Below are 21,993 nucleotides of genomic sequence, written 5' to 3' on the forward strand. Positions count from 1 at the left end.
TTGCCTGTTTCCCCTTCTGAAAACAAGAAAGATATAGAAGAAGATCCCCTAATGTCCCATTTATTGAAGTTGCCTCCGCCCTATGCACAAAGTGCTAATGCACCCCAATTATTACAGCCTGTTCAGCCGCCAGCGGTACCTCCGCTTGTTCCGGCTCTTCCGCATTTGCCTCCTCCAGTAGAACCGCCTCTGCCAGTGTTACCATTAACTTCAACTTCTTTTCCCTCATCTCCTGATCTTAGATCTCCTTTGCCTTCTGCTCCTCCTGCAATTATCGGCTCTCCTCCTGTCAGTTCTCCTAATACTTTGTCTCCAATTCTTATGTCTAATTCTCCGTCTGTCACTGGTATTCTATCTCCTTTCTTTGGAGCTTTAAGTGTGTCTCCGGCTTTTGCTCGAAGACAGTCTCGTAGTCAGTTCCCAGATTATGAAGAACGAGAAAGGTTAGACTCTCTCGCACGTAAATGGATCAAGAAGGGTCCTCAATACAGTGTGTCCGATATTATGCCTACTTTCTCACAATGGAATGCGCCTACGCAAAGATATGTTTTTAATGCAATGTGCGATACTCTCATTAAAGAATGGGAAGATGTAAATTCGAGTCCAATCCCACAAGATCTGTTAGATGTTCAGACTGATTTTGATAAAGGACTTGTTGTGGGTTCTAAGGTTGAGAAAGCTGTTAGGACACTTATTTCTTATAGATCCTTATTGTTCTCTCAGGCTTTTCTTGATTCTGATCCGTCGGTTAGGTTGACACTGAAAAATTATCCCATGAGAGAGGTTCCTCCAGTATGGAAGGAAGAGGTTGCAGCAGTAGGTGCTAATCCACTCATTCCTGCTCATTTTCAGCGTATATGGGTACATGTTCCATGGAAACGATATGAAGTCTTGGCCCTTAAGCAGACTCTACCAGATCCTCGTAATAACCCTGCAGGTTATTACAAAGAATTATCGCAGACAGTAGATGTTTGCATCATGAATTTGGCCGATATCGACATTTTAATGGGAAATGTAGTCCCACAGACAATATGGGCTAAGATTCGTAAGGAGAATCACGCACAGGAATTAGGTGCCACTTGGGATGTTATAACTACCACAGATAGAGACCAAGTGGGTGGTGCAAAGCCTGAAGCTTTGATTTCGGAACTCCCTGGTTGAGAGTTAACTGGGATAAGCTAGCAGCATGCAAACAAAAGAAAGATGAAAGTGTCTCTGATTTCTTCACTCGTTTCGAGGAGACATTTATCGATCACAGTGGTCAAGATATGGCTACAGAAGGTGGTCAGCGAATATTTGTGGACAAATTCGTATTTAATTTGCTTCCCGAGCTGTCACACAAATTGAAAGACTCTGAAAGTTCATGGGCTGTTTCTTCTTCTGCCCAGATATTGGCTACTGCACAAAATTATGAAAATAGAGATAAAGAAGATAAGGAAAAGCAAGAGAAAAAGACGAAAGAATTAAAAACGAAGGTTCTCTTGCAACAAGCTTATCCTCCTCGCTATGTTCAGTCTCAGTTTCAACAGCCTCCGCAGTGTCAGAGGTTGTATCAAAAACCTGAGCTATACATTCCGCGACCTTTGTTGGGACCTAATCAATGTGCCTATTGTAGAGAAGAAGGTCATTTTAAGAATAGTTGTCCGGTTTTATTGCAGCGCAATGGAGCATTATCTCCTCCACGAGGTCGTGCTGACCTCCAGTCAGCAAATAGAGGTAGAGGTCGAAGTGTGTTGACTCAAGAACAGCGTGTCCTTCCTTCTCCCAATTCTGTGAACTATTTTGATCAACAAAATGTTAGATCTACGCAATATTATAATGAAGATCATTATATTGAAAACGGAAATGAGAGTCTCCACACCAACTAGGACAGCCATGGACAAAGTAAGGGAGTTTTGTCGGTTCCAGTAGATCAGAATGGACCTTATGTTAACGTCACTACAATGGGTGTTTCAGAGCCATTTCTTTTAGATACTGGGGCGATGAGAAGTTCTATCATTCATTCCAAACTCCCTGGGGCACTTTTGTCTGGCTTAACGAATGTTTCTGTAGGATTTTCTGGCGCCCCTGTTCGTAACCCAGTTTCTTGTCCTTTGCCTATTTCAATTGGCCCTTATGATTTGGAAGCTCCACTTCTCTTGACGAATGGTTGCGGTGAGAATCTGTTGGGTTTAGACTTATTGAAAAGAATGCATGCTACTATATATTGTTCTCCTTCTGGTGTACATCTTACTTTAGGACAGAAACTGATTTCTCCAATGTATTTGTCCAAAGATCAGTTTCCACCTGAATTGTTTTCTCTTCCAGCAACGCTTTGGGCTACGGGTCCGAACGATGTGGGTTGTCTGGAGATTCCACCTTATGTTGTCACTCTTAAGCCCAATGTAGAATTACCGCGCATCCCGCAGTATAGAATTTCTACTGAAGGTGAAAAAGCGCTTTTGAAAATCATTCATGACTTGATTCAGAAAGGTGTGGTTGAAGAAACAAAATGTAACACATGCAATAGTCCTATTCTTCCAGTTCTTAAACGCACTGATCCTTCTCAGCCACCTGTATATCGTTTTGTGATTGATCTCCGGGAGGTAAACAAAATTGTTGTGCCACAGTTTCCCGTAGTACCAGATATCACTGCTTTGTTGACAATGATACCTTCTACAGCGACCTGGTTTTCTGTTATCGATCTAAAGAATGCCTTCTTTAGTATTCCCAGTGCAGAAGAGAGTAGGGACATTTTTGGCTTCTCTCTTGGAGGCCGAAGTTTCCGATTTAAGCACGCACCTCAAGGCTATTGTGAAAGTCCTTCTATTTACAGCCAAGTTTTAAAAAGTCATCTTGATACTTTTCATTTGCCGTCTGGTGCTGCTCTCATCCAATATATGGATGATTTGTTAATCGCTGCTGATTCAGAAGAGATTTGCAAAAATGTCACTGTTGCATTGTTACGCCATTTGTTTAATCTGAATCATAAGGTCTCACCCTCCAAACTACAATACGTTCGTAGAGAGGTTACCTACTTGGGTCATCTCCTATCAAAGGAGGGACGACGATTAACGCCAGAACGAATTCAGGCGATTACGCAAATGTCTGTGCCATCCACACAAAGGGAGGTACGTGCCTTTCTGGGTATCACCTCTTATTGTAGGCAGTGGTCCCCTAACTTCTCTCTGATAGCCAAACCTTTGTTGGCACTCACTTTAAAAGATACGCCTCACCCCCTTCCATGGACTGATGAGTGCCAAAAGAGTTTTTCCGATTTACGTACTGCTCTGTGTTCCGCTCCTGTATTGGGTACTCCTGATTACAGTAAGCCTTTTACGCTCTATGTTCATGAGAGAGAAGGTTGTGCGAGTTTTAAAACAGCGATTTGGAGACAAGCAGCGACCATGTGCATATTTTTTGGCTACGTTAGACCCAGTAGCTAAAGCATTGCCCAGTTGCCTCAGGGCGACAGCAGCAGCAGCAATTTCTATTCGACAGTCTGCTGGAGTGGTGTTGGATAACACTCTCATTGTCATGGTACCACATGCAGTGGATACCTTACTAAATAGAACGAAAACGCAGCATCTTACGAGCGCTCGTCTAACTGGGTACGAGCTGACGTTGTTGGCTAGTCATGTACACATCAAACGATGTAATACCCTAAATCCAGCCACTCTGTTGCCCCTTCCAGATGAGAAAAGTGTTGAGGAGCAACATGATTGTTTCTTTCGTACTGAGGAAGAGACAAAAAGGAAGAATTGACTTGAAAGACACACCGCTAGAGAATCCGGATGGAACTCTATGGGTAGATGGTTCTTGTTTTAAAATACCTAATGGAGATACAGTTTCAGCCTATGCTGTGACTACTTTGCATACAGTTGTGGAAACAGCACGTATTAGGCATAATTCAGCTCAAGCAGGAGAATTGATAGCTTTAACGAGAGCATGTGTACTTTCAAAAGGGAAGAGAGTGAACGTGTACACCGACAGCCAATATGCCTTTGGTGCAGCGTTCAACTTTGGGCGTCTTTGGAAGGAAAGGGGATTTCTCACTTCACATGGCATCAAAATACAACATGGTCAGTTAGTGACTGATCTCCTTGAATCACTTGCCTTACCCACCCAAATAGCGATTGTGAAGTGTAGTGCACACAAAAAGATTACAGATGACGTTGGTCGAGGAAATGCATTTGCAGACGAAGTAGCGAAAAAGACTGCGAGAGATGCAACAAGTCGAATGTATGTGGCGGGTCCTGCAAATTGGGTTAGAGAGAGAGAAATGTATGAAGATACAGTGGAAAGTGTACGAGCGATTTAGAAAGAGGCTACAGAGAAAGAGTTGAGCAAGTGGAGAGAAAGTACAGGAATGTTAGATGAGATGGGTTGTTGGGTGGAATTATCTGAACACCAACGTTGGCTGTTACCAGATGCCTATGTGCTCCCAGTGGTTACTATGGCACATGGTCCAGCCCACTTAAGTGCAAAAGGTATATGCAAACTTCTGGCTTCAGTGTGGCGAAATGAACAAATCCCAAAATGTGCAGACAATGTAGTGAAACATTGTATTGTTTGTTTAATGTACAATCCGGGAAAGGGAACCCCAACTCCAGCGAGTCACTTTGCTCCTCCAACATATCCATTTGAGGTGTTGCAGATCGATTATATTCATATGGAGCGATGCAACAACCTCAAATATGTTCTGGTGGTAGTATGCGCCTTTTCAACATGGATAGCGGCATACCCTCTAAAAGACAACACAGCTTTATCCACAGCTAAAATTCTACTGAAAGAATTTTTCCCTAGGTTTGGTTTGCCGTGCATTGTCTGGAGTGACAATGGGAGCGAATTTGTTGGCCAAGTCATGCAAAAAGTTTGGGCGGGTCTTGGTATCAAGCAAAAGTTCCATGCGGCAAATCACCCACAATCAGCAGGTTTAGTAGAATGCTACAACGGTACATTGAAGTTAAAGTTAGCAAAGGTTCAGGCTAGTACAGGACTCAATTGGCCTGATGCTTTGCCATTAGCCCTACTGTCCACCAGAACAGCAGTACACTCTCGTTTGGTACTTAGCCCCTATGAAGTGGTTTCTGGACGCCCGGCCAACGTATGGGGAGTCCCTCGCCCTAAGAAATACTCAGACTTGCCATACCCAATGTTGATTGACTACCTGCATGATCTCATGACTAAATTGCGTATTCTCCATCAACAGGTTCAGAGTGCTTTACCAGAGGCTTCCACAGACCCAGGTCATTCCATCCGACCAGGTGACTGGGTCTGCACCAAGAATTTCCAAAGAACGAGAAATTTGAAGCCCAGATGGAGAGAGCCCCGAATGGTTTTGCTCACCACGAGAACAGCAGTTAAAGTCGAAGGAAAGAAAAATTGGATTCACGGCGTGCATTGTAAGAAAGTGCCTTTGCCCTTACCTTACGATCAATGGGTGCGTAGGGGCATTGGTGATTCTGAGAGTGAGGAGGTTCCACGATTCGTACCCTTTAGTGATGCACGCCTGAATGGGACACTGTCTGAGAAAGAGGACAACGACATTCTACAGGAAGCAATACCATCGCATCGTCGATTAGATACAACCAATCCACGAACATTGTTTCAAAATCAAAGCACTCCTGGAAAGGAACGGTACAATCTGAGACCTAAACAAAAGAACACTTAAGATTTTTTTTTCCTCTCTTGTGTAGTATTCTGTCCCGGTTGCAGGGTCACGGTAGGAGTCTTAATTGTGACCTGAGTAGTGGCCATAGTCCTGCAGGACTTGCAGTGTCGTAGGACGGCAGATAATCATAATTGAGTGATCGAGGAAGATTGCCGTGAGCATCCATTAGAAAGATGGAACTGACACGAGACAAAAGAGAGAGAAAGGATGAAATGAAGAAAGAATCCTGTAAATCAATGTACAGTCGTTTTAATATAACCTTATGTGTTATTATATTATTGTGTATTGTTTTGGCGTTTATAGGTTGGATTATTTATGCTCTGCAGCAAAAAGTTGTCTCTCCTTCTTCCTTTTCGTCTTCTTCTACTGTTTCTCCACATCTCTTTCATACCCTTCCTCAACATGAACTCATTAGAAGAACTGAATACTACAACAATTCCTTTGTCCAGTTGTTACATCAACACCAGTTAGTGGTCAATACGACTGACTGTTGGGTGTGTGGACTTATGCCACATACCACAGAGAAAGGAATGCCATATTTAGTTCTCCCGTTCTCTTATGAGGGTTCCGCTTGGGCGTATTTTGTCATTTTCTCTAATGCCTACCAAAGTAAGTTCAAATGCTCCATTAATTCATATATTGGTGGTCCAGATTTTAGTCATAGCTCATTAATTAAGGGAATGGTAGCTATGGCTAAAATCATGGAAAATAGTAAGATTTCCATTGATGAAAGAAAAGCGTATACAAATTGGAACGTCACTCATTATGTCACTAGTCTTAGTGATAAAGTCAAACAAAGAGAATCTCCACCAATTTGGACGATTCCTCATCAGGGAAATTTCTGTCTACAAATTAATGATCGCTCTTGTGAAACCGTACAAAGAAATAACTGTTCTCACACGTACGTTTATTCCTCTCAGAACTCGCCTCCTCTGGTGCCATCTCAGGGCACATATTTTATCTGCCACAATAGAGCTTACACATGGTTACCAACGGGTTTTTCTGGTACCTGCTATATAGCTTTCCTTCTTCCCCCTACATACACCGATTCTGCAAACTATCATCGAAACAGATATGGCAGAGGGATTATTGATTCGAAAGACACCGCAGGACAAGAAGGAGGAGATTTCCTCAAAGGATTTCTTCCCTTTTGGGGTCCAATGGCCAACAGCAGAAATATAAGGCAACTAGTCCGTGTCGTAGAGACCACAATAGACATCACTGTAGGAGCCTTAAGTAATATCACGGCAGAACTACAGGCGGACCGTCTTATGACCTTACAAAATCGAGTTGCCTTAGATTTTGTTCTTGCAGATTGTGGTGGAGTGTGCAAATTGATCGGGTCAAGTTGCTGTATTTTCATACCTAATGACGCTCCGACAGTATACCAAGCTATCTCCAAGTTGCATATAATCTCTGAGTCGATTCACCAGGACGAAGGAGATTGGTCCTTTTCGGAGTGGTTTTGGGGACTACTGTCCAAATGGGGTTGGAAAGCATTGACATTTCTCGGAATAATTTTGACCATTATTTTCTCCTGTTGCCTTTGTATGCACTGTGGTCCCGCCATCTGTGACCTATGTGCTACTATGTGCATCCCTAAACCCAAATCGCCAAGTACAGAAAACATAAGAATGATGTTACAGCAACAGCTCGATGACCTCATGGCTATCGACATTGACTCAGATTAACATGAGTCTACCTTGCCTGAGTTCTGGCAAAAGGAGGGTCTGAGAAAATTCTATTTCCGATCGCGATCGAATCGACCCGCCATTTTGTGCTCCGCCGCCATTTTATGTTGCCATCACTCAGGCAGCACGGCGAACAAAGTCTATTCTGCTTTTTCTGCCGCTTCTTGTCAAAATGGTCCTTCTGCCTCTATTGGCAAAGCTGGTGTTAGGACTGGCCGAGTACACTAATCCCTGTTTGGTTTTCCTAATCCCCGTCTCAACTATCTGTTGGTTCACACTATTCTTTTCTGACTTTATCTTATCGTCTGGCCTTCACTGTCCTCTGCTAACATTCTCTTGTTTCACAACTGTCCTCCAACACACACAAACGTATCTCGCCACCTGCAAGCTTGTTACAAATCCGTTAATAAATTAGTTTGAGGGAGGGGTGACAAACACAGTTGGAGGAGAGGTTTCTTCGAGTCATCTGACACTTTTGTTTTCAAATCTCTCCTATTGGTTCTGTCCTGTTTTTCAACTTTGCTTATTGGCTCTTTTTTTTGTATTTGCTGGGTGTATACTTGGTTAATGTATATGTTATCTATATGGTATAAAAGTTTGTGCGCCACAGAGTGAAGTGGCAGTCTCCTGAGAACCTACCTTGGGTACTTCTGGGACAACTGTACTAGCTGCAGCTAATAAATCTGATCTTCTAACGCCTAACAGAGTGTCCCGTGTCTCTGTGTAGCTGAGCAGGAGAACCCAGGAGATTAAGGCGTACCCTGCGCCGCCAGGCCCAAAAGGTTCTGGTTCTTCACTGGCATTTGTGAATGAGAGTCATGGTGGCAAGCTGACTCTGCTGTTGACTGCAGTTAAAGAGTGTTACCTCTGCATGTGTGGCTTCTTCCTCGAGGGCAACCTTGATGTTACAATATATATAAATATATATATATATATACATTCTCTATGGTAGCTTGTTCAGGTTGTAATTATTTATTCAATATTCAGTTTGATTCCTCCTGTATATTTGTTTTTTTTTAAAAAAGGAGATAATATGTTAGGCTGTATCGTCATGCTGGCTCTACATCAGCATGGAGAACGTTTATTGTGACTCTTCCTGGGAATATTACACTTTTGTCAGTTGAAGCGTGTCATGATTTGACAACGGCGATGGCTTATGGGGTTAAACTGAGAATAAACACTTAGTTGTGCTACATTACTTATGTGTCCGGAGTATAACTTCTACATACCCCTGTGGAGTACTGAACCAAAAATAAAAATCCTGTGGAAGGATACAAGGCAAGCTATCAGAAACATCTTTGTGCACAATCTTAATGTTATATATGTGTTTCCCCTCTACACAGTTCTAAGTCAGGATTTTTTTTGGAGCATCCCCAGCAGAATCACTAGCAAACCAATCATTAATATAACTAAGGCAAATACCACTGCTATTATTAGACCCCTGCAACTTTTCAGTGCACGTGACGCTATGGTTTTTCTCAAATCAAATCAAATAGAAAATTAAATATAACAAATCCGCTTGATTATTCAACAGTGCAAATCGGCAAAACTTCCAGTTTGTTTTCAGTGTAAGTTTGGTAATTCAGTTGACACCAGGATTAGAAAGTGATAATCTACAGCTGGATACACTAGTAGAACAAAAATCCCTACTCTTCTACTGGAACCTATGGACTTAATATCTTCACTGGGTACTCAAGATCCCAAAAATTAATATCAACATCTAGACATATGTCACTTTAATTCAGTCAGTCAAAAATATCAATCAATGTTACCTGCCATCTTCTATGGCATTTTTATTTCCTTGCAGTGCGTACTCGCACTGGAGTTGCCTGGCTCCAGTTACCTTTGAGAGCCATCTTGAGTCCAGGCTATCCATTGTGTTTTTAAACTATTTTAACTGTTAACTTTCTCACCTTTGATTTAGTTTGCTCTTGTTTTCAACAGTACAGACAGGGAAGCCTTATAGGAGTGATGGGAACTACTGGGCTCTAGCTTTTCGTTATTTTGCCCTCCACCCCTGTTTTAGGCATTGGCACACCTTAGCCATGCCCCTTTTAGAGGTGGGCTACTTCACGATGCAAGCTGCATGTCCGTGCTTGATCTAAGCTCCTGAATGGAGCGCTCTATGCTTTCAAGGACACTTGATGTTACCTGCCATCTACTAAGGTATTTTTATTTCCTTGCAGTGTGTACTCTCACCAGAGTTGCCAGGCTCCAGTTACCTTTGGGAGCCATCTTGAGGTCAGGCTATCTATTGTGTGTTTTAACTATTTTAATTGTTAATTTTCTCACCTTTAAATTAGTTTGTTCTTGTTTTTGTCAGTACAGACAGGAAAGTTTTCCAGGAGGGAGGGGAACTGCTGGGCTCTAGTTTGTCGTTATTTTGCCCCCCATGTGTTAGGCATTAGCACACCTTAGCCACGCCCTCTTTAGAGGTGGGCTACTTAACGATGCAAGCTGCATGTCCGTGCTTGGTATAAGCTCCTGAATGGAGCGCTCTATGCTTTCAAGGACACTTGTGTTGCCTACCATATACTACTGTGTTTTTATTTCCTTGTAGTGTGTATTCACGCTGGAGTTGTCTAGCAAGCCCGTCAGTGCATGTCCGTGCTTGGAAAGCACCAGAGATCAGGACCCCTGGTTGTGAGGCCTCAGACCCCAAGCAATACTCATCCCTGGAACTCAGGACTATAGCATCTATGTGTCCTCATGCTTGCCATCAGGTGCTTGACCTGACTAGTACATTTCTAGTGTGTGAGGGTTGTGGCTTTGCGCCACTGGGCATTGCTACCCCTAGCCTGAAGTAAGCGTTGTGTCTTCAGTTTCAGTTTATACCTATTGAGCTGGATGAGTTACAGTCTTGCATGTCATCGCTTAAGTCTTGCTCTCATTCTTATCCGGCCTCTCCAGCATCTTGATGCACGGAGTGAATGAGCTTCTCTGTATATTCAGAGATCTTCTTATTAGTTCTCTTGCGGTAGCCCAATCAATCAATCAAGTAGTATTAGTATAGTGCAGCTAATAACCCCTGGGTGTATCCAGGCACTTTGGTGCAGGTATCAGTTGATGAGCCAGGTCTTGAGTCCTTTCCAGAGGTGGTTCAGTGAGGGTGAAGTGCAGAGGTGGAGGGAGATCCAAGCTTTGGTGGCGAGGTGAGAGAAGGAACGTCCCCCAACATGGTTGTGGCAGATGCAAGGTGTCTGTGTAAGGGAGAGGTTTCTGGTGGGTTGCTGGAAGGTCTGACAATGGTTCATGTAGCCTGGTCCTTAGTTGTAGAGGGCTTTGTAACTGTGGGTCAGTAATTTGAACTGGCATCTCTTCTGCACGGGGAGCCAGTGGAGGTCTTTCAGGTGCTGGGTGATGTGTGTTCTCTTGGGCAGGTTGAGGATCAGTCTGGCAACTGTTTTCTGGATTGTCTGGAGTCTTTGCATGAGTTTGATGGAGGTGCCAGTATAGACTGTATTGCCATAGACGAACTGGCTGGTGATGAGGGCCTGCGTCACAGTTTTCCTTGTGCTGATGGTGAGCCATCTGAAGACTTTGTGGAGCTAGCAGATTGTGTGGATGCAGGCTGAGGCGACAGCGTTGATCTGTTTCATGGAGAGTTTGCTGTCCATATGATGCCAACGTTGTGGGTGTGGTCTTTTGGCGTTGGGGTAGGTACGAGCTCCGCTGGCCAAAGGATTCGTTCCAAAGAGTGGTGTGTCTGCTGAAGGTCAGAACTTCCGTTTTGTTGGTGTTGAGAGTCAGGCAGTTGTCTTTCATTCATGTTACGGTGCTCTTTATGCAGTTGCAGAGGTTGGACTTCATCAAGGTGGGGTTCGCTGAGAGTGAGAGGATGAACTGAGTGTTGTCGGCATAGGAGATGATGTTGATGTTGTGCGACGTGACAATGTCTGTGAGAGGTGTCAGGTAGATGTTGAAGAGGGTAGGGCTGAGGGATGAGCCCTTGGGTACTCTGCATGTGGTGGGTTTGGGTTGTGAGGTGAAGGGCGTGAGGCAGACTCTCTGTGTACATCCCATTAGTAAGGATGTCTTCTTTCTGAGCGCATCGTCTAAAATACCAAACTGGCGTAGTCGACTGATGATTATATGATGGTGGATGGTGTCGAAAGCTGCGGAGAGATGCAGAAACATGAGGGTGGCTGATTCCCCTCTGTCAATTAGGAATCAGATGTCGTCTGTTTCTGCAATCAGGACTGTCTCAGTGCTGTGGTTGGCTCTAAACCCCAATTGGGTGGGTTTAACAGTTTGTTTCTTTCCATACAATTGATTAATTGGAGGTTGATGCCTTCTCCAGGACTTTGGCAAGGAACAGTAGGAAGGAGAGGGGACGGCAGTTCTGGAGCTCTCTCAGTGCTGCTGCAAGTTTGTTGAGAATGGGTGTGACCTCCGCGTATTTCCATGTGTCGGGAAAGGTGGCAGAAGTTATGGAGGTATTGAAGATGGTGGTGAGCTTGTGGCTGATCTCATTGCTTCTGAAGTTGAAAAGTCGATGAGGGCATGGGTCGGTTGGTGCTCCTGAGTGGATGCAGTTCATCAGGGTGGTCGTTGTTGGTGTGTTAAGTTGATTCCGCCCCTATCATACTACTGAGTCGGCCCTTCTACTTGCCTCTGGGTCTATTAGCCAGATCATGGATATGTGTGACACTGCAGCATTACTGCTGTTGGATCTAAGTGCGGCCTTCAACACCGTATCTCACAGCCACTTACCAGAGAGGTTGTGTAGCTGCAGGGTCGGTCATAGGGCTCTAAAATGGTTAGTGTCCTTTTTGCAGAGCCCACTTTTCAGGTCCTAAAGAAGCCTTTTTGATCACAAGTTGTTGCACTGTCACAGGAGGTGCCACCGGGCTCCTCTCTCAGCCTGACCCTATTCAATCTATACATGAGCTCCCTGGCTCATATCATCAAGTGTCATGGTTTTGATATTATGTCATACGGCGATGATACTCAGCTGATCATCACCTCATCACATAATTCTGCTAGTGTTGCTGCCTCCTTGAGGGCTTGTTGGTCAGAGGTAGCCCAATGGAGGGACCTCATCTGCCTGAACCTAAAAGAAATTAGCCAAAATACAGCAAAATTTAGTTTTTTTGGGAAAAATGGGAAAAAAGGGCTACAGATGAAAGCGTCTGTTTTTTCCCCTGTAAATGGTATCAAAAAAGGGGTTGCGATGCTGAAATCACCATTTTCCCAGCTTTCAGGGACACGCAGACTTTTGCCAGAAAACCAAAAATGTTTACACAGTTTTGGCATTTTTCTGGGACATAACCTATTTTTGCTATTTTTGTGCTTTCAACCTTCTTCCAGTTAATGGTAGAAATGGGAATGAAAGCAATAATGGATCCTGGACAGCTATACATTTTTGAAAAGTAGAAAAACTTCTGAATTCAGCAAGGGGTCATTTGTGTAGATCCTTCAAGGTTTCTTTATAGAAGCTAACTGTTGAATATAGGAAAAATTTACATTTAGTTGAAAAAAGCAGCCATTTGTGCCGACGTGTTCACCTGTAGCTTCTTCAAATTATGAGAGCTGTTTGAAAGCAATATGCCATTACATCCGCTGGACCTTTCTGGTTGTGGGGATGTATAGGACTTGTAGGGTCACCAAGACCCCAACGAGCCCTGAGCCAATAACTGAGCAGCATCTTGCAATGGTTTTTTATTATGTATTGGGTATAGAGCAATTCATTTGGGAAAATATATACATGGAAAAATCGGTATGAAAGACACCTATGTATTTATGAAATAGGAACAAAATATAGAATTTAGAAACAGTAGATATTTGCACATTTCCGCAATTGTGAGTAGCCATACTAGCATGAGAATTATAGGTCATTTTTCAAAATGACTTCTTTTTTATACATTGTCTTTAATTTGGAAGGCAGAAATGCATCAAAAGTCAAAAGGTAATAACAGTTGCTCTACAATTTTGTGTTACCCTAAGTCTCCCGATAAGAATGGTACCTCACTTGGGTGGGTAGGCGTAGTGCCCGTGACAGGAAATGGCTCAAAACGCAACGTGGCCACACTTTTATTTTCACAGTGAAAACGGACCCTTTTTTTGCAAAGTGCCTAGCTATAGATTTTGAACCCTAGCTCTGCGGGCACCTAGGGAAACCTAGCAAACCTATACATTTTTGAAAGCTGGATACCCAGGGGAATCCAGGATGGGGTGACTTGACTGGCTCTCACCAGGTTCTGTTACCCAAAATGCCTTGCAAACCTAAAAATATTTTTTTTAAAACAAATTGTCCTCACATTTCTGTGGTGAAAAGTTCTGGAATCTGCGAGGATCCACAAATTTCCACCCACCCTGCGTTTTCCAAGAAAAATGGTGCCTCAATTGTGTGGGTAGGCCTAGTGCCCGTGACAGGAAACAGCCCAAAACACAACGTGGACACACCACATTTTTAGAGTGAAAACTGACCCTTTTTTTCCAAAGTGCCTAGCTGTAGGTTTTGAACCCTAGCTCTGCCGGCACCTAGGGAAAACTAGCAAAACTATACATTTTTGAAAAGCAGACACCCAAGGGAATCCAGGATGGGGTGACTTGACTGGCTCTCACCAGGTTCTGTTACCCAGAATCCCTTTCAAACCTAAAAATTTGTCACATAGACATAATTTTCCTCACATTTCTGTGGTGGAAAGTTCTGGAATCTGCGTGGATCCACAAATTTCCACCCACCCCGCGTCCCCCAAAGTCTTCAGAGAAAAATGGTACCTCACTTGTGTGGGTTGGCCTAGTGCCCGCGACAGGAAACGGACCAAAACGCAACGTGGACACACATTTTCAGAGTGAAAACTGACCCTTTTTTTTGCAAAGTGCCTAGCTGTAGATTTTGAACCCTAGCTCTGCCAGCACCTAGGGAAACCTAGCAAACCTATACATTTTTGAAAACTAGACACTCAGGGGAATCCAGGATGGAGTGACTTGACTGGCTCTCACCAAGTTCTGTTACTCAGAATGCCCTGCACACCTAAACATTTGTCCCAAAAAAATAAATTTTCCTCACATTTCTGTGGTGGAAAGTTCTGGAATCTGCGTGGATCCACAAATTTCCACCCACCCTGCGTTTCCCAAAGTCTTCAGAGAAAAATGGTACCTCACTTGTGTGGATAGGCCTAGTGCCCATGACAGGAAACGGCCCAAAACACAACGTGGACACACCACATTTTCAGAGTGCAAACTCACCCTTTTTTCGCAAAGTGCCTAGCTGTAGATTTTGAACCCTCGCTCTGCCGGCACCTAGGGAAACCTAGCAAACCTATACATTTTTTAAAACTAGACACACAGGGGAATCCAGGATGGGGTGACTTGACTGGCTCTCACCAGGTTCTGTTACCCAGAATCCCTTGCAAACCTAAATATTTGTCAATAAAAACACATTTCTGTGGTGGAATTTCTGGAATCTGTGTGAATCCACAAATGTACACCCACCCCGCGTTCCCCAAAGTCTTCTGAGAAAAATGGTACCTCACTTGTGTGGGTAGGCCTAGTGCCTATTGAGGCGACATCAAAATTACCTATCACAAAACAACCTGGTTTTGCAAGGGGAGGGTCCATGAGTTTTTGGCCCTGGGCTCGTCGACCGTCTAGGGAAACCTACCAAACCCACACATTTCTGGAAACTAGACACCAGGGAAAGTCCAGCGAGGTATGGCTTGCGTGGGTCCCCCAACATTTTCCTACCCAGAATCCCCAACAAACCTCAAATTTATCTGAAAAAAACATTTTTTTCTCAAATTTCTTTGTGGGAAAGTTCTGGAATCTCAGTGGATCCACACATTTCCTTCCACCCAGTGTCCCCCCGGTCTCCCAATAGAAATGGTACCTTACTCACGTGGCATCCACTGGGGAGGTACCATTGGAAAGGGGAGATTCTCCCGTTTCCAATTATACCTCTCCCGTCTTTTGACGTGCCCGGGGGGCTGAGATAGCTCCCTGACCACATAGAAAGTGAAACTGAAATGAGCCTAAAGGCTCATTTCAGTTTCTGTTTCTGTTCAATGACGACAGAGCTATGTGCGCGCTGATCGTCATTGCACAGAAACCAGGGAAGGGGCCTGGGGAGCTGGGGAAGCTCTTCCCCAGCTCCCAAGGCTTTGGGGGAGAAAAGGAAATTCCTCTGCTGTCTGAAGCAGAGGGATTTCCTGCCCCTGTCCTCATGACGGAATGGTTCCGTTATGAGCACAGGGGCACCGATGCTCATGACAGAACCATTCCGTCATGAGCATTGAAGGTGTTAAAGTGGCTAAAGAGGGGTGGTAAATTCAACTGGGCTTTGATGTCCGGTATGCATGGATCTTCTAGGTATGCACTGACCACAAAGTCCTTCACATTTGTGACTCTCTTGAAGGCAATTATTGGGTCCTCCGTTGTACCAATCTCCATTGCAAATAGGTTCCAATACTTTTTCAACACCTTTTTTATTTCATGACTTCTGGAGTTGAATGTGGTGACACACACCAGTTTCTCTGCATGTGTTTCCTTAGGTCTGACTTCTAGAAGGCTGTACCATGGGCAGTACCATGCTCTTTTCCTGGCTCTGTTGAGTAACCCCTGAGAGTAGCCCCTGTCTCTTAATCGCTGGATTAGTGCGTCCATATCTCTGAAGAAATCAGATCTATGTGAACAATTGTGCCTTAATCTAAAAAATTATCCATAGGGCGGGTTATCTCTTAGGCTCCTAGGGTGATGTGTATTATATTTAAGCAGGGTGTTCCGTTCAGTGGGCTTTCTGAAAAGAGTAGGGTGGATCATGGTATCTTCTGTCTTCAGAGTGAGGTCCAGGAAGTACATCGATTCTCTAACATAAGTCATTGTAAATTGAATGTCGGGTGACCTGCCATTCAGCCAATTTTTAAAATCAATCAATCTTTTTTCACTTCCTGTCCAAACCTTCAGGACGTCATCAATGTATCTTTACCACATTGTGATATTTTCTAAAAAAGGGTTGTCATGATTATATAAGTGTTTATCCACATAAGCACCCATGAATAGATTCGCTAGACTAGGAGTGAACCCGACTCCCATGGCAACCCCCTTGCTTTGGTAATAAAACTGGTCCTGAAAGTCAAAGTAGGTCTTGGTCATGGTGTTTTCCAATAGAGCCACTATGAATTCAGTTGGGGTGCAGTGTGGTGTTGGGCGCCTCTCCAGAACTTCTCATGATACTTCCTTTTTTTAATTTAAATCTTTTTATTAGGTATTTTGACATTTTTATATATACAGGGCACAGTACGTTATCAGCGATAGAAAAGAAAAAAAACAGTTCAAACAAAAAAGAGAAAAAGAAAAATAGTGGCAGAAATGCATTCAGTAAAGGGTAAGTACAATAGGTCAAAAGAAAAATACAATCATTAATTGCAACACCTACTATCCCCATCTCTAACGCATTACAAACTGTGCGGCTTCTAGGCAACAGAGCATAGATAATAAACATAATAAACATAATAAACATAGTTAACTGGCCTATTTACCTCATGAAACTAAATTAGCGATTTCCTTCTTTCCACCTAGTGATAGGATCCCAGATTATCCTGCCCAATTTCCTCCCTTTTTTTCCTTTCCTAGCATATATCTCCTTCTCAAGGTGATACACGAAAAGTAGTTTAGCAAGCCATTGATGATACGTGGGCGGTAAGGGATTGAGCCAAGCCGAGGCCAAGCACAATCTATAAACTGCAGCGGCTACAAACAAAAACTCTCCCCCTGCCTGCATCCCTCCTTCCTCCTCATTTATGCCTAACAAAATAATTGGGGGAGTTAACGAAAAGGCATTAATTCCCAAAACAGTCATTATAAAGTTCTCAACTTCTTTCTTCAGCATACCTAAGTGAGGGCACGTAGCAAACACATGTTCTAAGTCTGCTACATCACTTCCACATCTAAAGCATTTTGTTCCTAAAGTTCCTCCCCATTGGGCTATTTTGAGTGGGGTATAATACAAGCGATATATCGTTTTATAATGCTGCGCCTGCAGTGGTGCAGAGCACAGGAGCCTATGCCCCTCTTCAAGGGAAAGTTCAAAACAACCCTGACTAACACTCAGACTATCCTTCCACTTGTCGCTCCACTTCACTAGGTCGTCCTGCTTTCCCTTCATTAATTCATAATAAAATCGTTTAATCGAACAATCTTTCCCTATCCAAATCGTTTCCATTACCAAATCCTTATCAAACCCCAAAGATCCACCTATTTTATTCGCCAAAAAGCTCCTAATTTGCAGAAACTTAAAAAAATGATTGTTTTGCAAATTATACCTATTCTGGAGTTCGATATATTGACAAATACCTGAATCCCCCATAACATCCCCTATGCTCCTCACCCCCTTAGCTACCCACTCTGCAAACACTGAGTCAGCAAAAATCTCTTGAGGAAAATTAGGATTATCATTGAGCCTAGTATAGCGGTTGAACCTTCCCAAGCCTGCCCTATTCCGAAATGCTTTCCAGACTGCAAATGCTGCCATGATAGTCTTAAATTTAGTGCGCTTGTAGTAGCTGGGCTCCGTGAATTTCAAAAACACATTTTCAGCCTCCCTGCCCAATACCAGACCGTATATTGCACCCGTACCTAGATCGCTACCCCCTTCGGCCTCAGCACCCCCCACCAACCCTAACATGTTTTGGAACGTTGCAGCCCAATAATACAATTTTAGATCGGGCACTGCCCACCCTCCCCTTTCCTTTGGCAGTGTCATAAATCTAAGTGCCCTTCTTGTCTTCCCTTTCCCCCAAATAAATCTATTAAACATATGTTCTATCTTTTTAAACCACCTAGCATCAAACAGAAGGGGAATTGCCCTAAATAAATATAAAAACTTAGGGAGAATTAACATCTTAATTACATTTGTTCTCCCCACTAGACTCAGGTGCAAATTCTCCAATCTATCCAGGTCTTTTTGAATTTTACCAATTAATGGAGCAATATTCCTTTCTACTAATACATCCAAATCAGCCGAAATCAGAATCCCTAAATATATACCTGAGTGAGTGACACGATTATCAGTACAGATCGCAAAACGATTCTTAATTATTTGTGTCTTTCCCACGTTCAACTTATATCCCGAAATATAACCAAATTTTGTTGCCTCAAGCTCAATTTGATTAATAGACTCCGTTGGTGCTGGTGTAATAACAGCCACATCGTCAGCATAAGCTAACACTTTGCACTGACCAGTTAAAGTAGGGAGAGCACTAACCAACCCACATAACTCAATACGACGAATAAATGGGTCCATATAAATGGCAAACAGCAGAGGCGAGCAAGGACACCCCTGCCTAGTTCCGCGACTTATTTGAAATTGACTTGTATAACCTGCATTGACCCGGATAGCAGCGGCAGGATTCAGGTACAAGGCTTTAATTGATTTGATGAATCCCTGTTTTATGCCGACCCTTTCCATAGCCCCCCATAGATAGCCCCAGGAGACCCGATCAAATGCCTTTTCCGCATCCAATAGCATAACGGCCATCGGGTCCCCTGAAACTTCCATAGTATCAAATAGCGTGATCACTTTACGTATATGGTGAGTTGTCCCCCTTTCTGGAATGAAGCCATGCTGCATCCTACTCACTATATCCGTAATCACTCCTGCAAGCCTAGTAGCCAACACCTTAGAAAACACTTTTGCGTCGGAATTCATTAAGGTAATAGGTCTGTAAGATCCAGGCTCCTCCGGGGGTTTCCCTTTTTTCAATATTAATACAATTACCGCGCCCCCCCATGATACAGGGATTGAAGATCCTATTTGCGCCTGCTGCATTGTATCAGTAATACTCTCTTTTAATGCCCCCCAAAAGACCCGATAAAATTCTACAGGAATTTGGTCCGGGCCTGCTGCCTTGCCTGCCGGTAATTTCCAGACTGCTTCTTTTATATCTTCTATTTGCAATGACCCCTCTAAGCGCTCCGCTGCGTCCTCCTCTAGTACTACCCCCGTCAACCCTTCAAAGTACTCATTAAAAGCCCAGTTGTTAAATTCTCCGAGATCCTCAGTATATAACTTTTCATAAAAACTCCTAAATACGTCCCGAATTTCCTCTGAATCCGAATGTAACCTACCCACCGTATCCCTAATCTCCCTTATTATTCCAGCAGCCTCCTGTTGCCTTGCCCGCACTGCAAGGTGCCTACCTACGGCTTCACTACACTCATAACACTTCTCCCTTTTAGCTGTGAGCAACTCTGCTGCTTTGATAGCCACATCCTTTTCAGCCTCGACTTTCACTTTCAGCAACTCATTCCATGCGTTATCAACTTGGATACCGTTCCGGAGACATTCTTCCAATTTGGCCTCAGCCAAAACCAGCTTTCCCCTTACCTCCTCACCCCTCAACCGTTCTTGTTTCCGTTTATAGGAGCTAAAACTCATTGTCTCGCCACGAATTCCTGCCTTGAAGGCATCCCAAACTACTCCCGCTGGCGCACTGCCTCTATTAAACAGAAAGAAGTCTTTGATCCACTTGGCCATATGCTCTACATAGGCCTCATTTTTTAACAGTCCCCTCTCAAACGTCCAATTGCTACACTGTCTCTCAATTATTTTATTTGGTTTATTTAAAAAAGTAAGTATTAATGGGTTGTGATCACTGAATAGCCTTGGTAATTTATCTATCTGCACGTTCGTCACGTCAGAACTGGGGATCAAAAAGTAATCCAACCTAACACACACTTGATGCGGGGCCGAATAGTACGTGTACCCCATGTCGGCCACCCGTTTTATCCCCCAAACATCTACTAAAGCATTATTAACAATTAAATTTTCCAACGCTCGGCTCACTCTTTTCTGTCTTCCTTTATATTTGCCAAAAGAGCCTTGCCCTAGCCCATCTGCCCCGTTAATGTTAAAATCTCCAGCTATAATCACTCTGGGGGCCCAGGTAGCCATCTCGACATCCAAAAATTGAAAAATTTCGGGGTCATCTTCCGTTGACCCATAGACTGATATAAGTGTAGTCCATACCCCATCCAAAAAGCACTCTACCATGGCCCACCTTCCCCACTGATCCTGCGCTTTCTTCCTTACCCCAATAGACCTATTTCTAGCAAGGATAGCGACCCCTCTCTTCTTTACCCCTTGTTTGGAACTCACCAATAAGTGGAAGCCCAGCTGACTCAACAAATATACTTGTGTATCCATTATATGTGTCTCCTGCACAAACACCAGATCGACATTCATTTGCCTTAGAGCAATAGAGATTCTCATTCTTTTTTGTGCGTCATTTAAGCCACACACATTCCACGTTACACACCTAAAACCCATAGAAACCCATAGAAATCGTTGCACAAAACCTCTCCCCTTTCTTTCCTTATCCTTAAATTATCCTTCATTACATCATGGCTTGCTACCCTTAGGACAACATCCCTCTGTATCCCAGCATCCGCTTTTTCCGAGTTACCTAAATCTACTTGCCCTGATACCCCCTTTCTTACCCTCTCCTTAAATCCTCCTTGCCCATTCTGCGTCACTTTCTCTACCTCCACCTGTCCAATACGTACCGTGCCCTGCGCCCCCCTAAAAACCCCAACCCGCTCTCTTCCCCCTCCCTCCCCACCCCCCATACCGGCAATTAGGTCGATCCCGACCTAAGTGTGACGGCCGGCCCTCCATAGAAACACCCCAGCCCGCCCGTGCCCCTACCTCTTAAGTCTTCATTTTGCTGATGCAATTAGACCCATTGCTGTAACCAAGTCTAATCTTCGCCTCAATTCCTTTTATTTCATTTTCAATTTCCTATCTCTTCTTCACACCATTACACCATTACAATACTGTACCTAAACAATACTATGTTAGTCGCTCTGTGTTTCTAATGGCTGCACCACGGTCATTTTGCCTGCTTTGTTCCCTTTCTCCACTTCGCCCCTTCTCCTCCTTAAGAAAGGTTAAATATTCCTGTGCCACAATTTCTGAATAGAACACTCTAGTCTGCCCATTAACGATGACCTTGAGACGTGACGGGAACAATAGATACGCTTCACATCCAATGTTCTGGAAAGGTGTGATAAGTTGCCTCATTTGCCATCTTCTCTCCACTGTTTTGGGGCAAAAATCTGGGCGAGCAAAGAAAGAAATATCTTTATATGTTCGCTTCTTCATTGGCTTAGCTTTCGTGATTATCTCTTCCCTCAGCAAATAGCTCCCGACATAGACTAATATGGCTCTTGAATTGGGTCCTGCATTGTTCTTCCTCTGAACCAGAGGGAATCTATGTGCACGCTGCACCTCTTTGTCCCAGTCCCAATTACCCAAGTCTGGAAATGCACCTTTCAACAGCTCCACCACGAACCCCCTCATATCTCCTCCTTCTCTTCCTTCTTCCACGCCGAGGATTCTTACATTATTTCTTCTCTGCCTATTCTCGAGATCTTCTAGCTTCCAGAGGACATCCAAAGCTGACTTCTCCTGTTTTTGTCTGAACTCCTGCAGCATCAGTACCTCCTCCTCCACCTTGCACGTTCTCTCTTCAACCTCATCGAGCCTTTTAGCCGCTTCTTCATACAAATTGTCAATTTTTGAAAGTGAAGACTGGATTCTTTTATTCGCATGCTTTGCCCTTTTACTCTCCTGACGAGCCTCACCCTGAAACTGCTTCAAAGTTGTGTAGAGCAGCTCAAACTTATCTGCATCCGTGCGTTCCTCAA

The sequence above is a fragment of the Triturus cristatus genome, chromosome 4_2 (genome assembly GCF_964204655.1).
Source record: "Triturus cristatus chromosome 4_2, aTriCri1.1, whole genome shotgun sequence".
Lineage (NCBI taxonomy): Eukaryota > Metazoa > Chordata > Amphibia > Caudata > Salamandridae > Triturus > Triturus cristatus.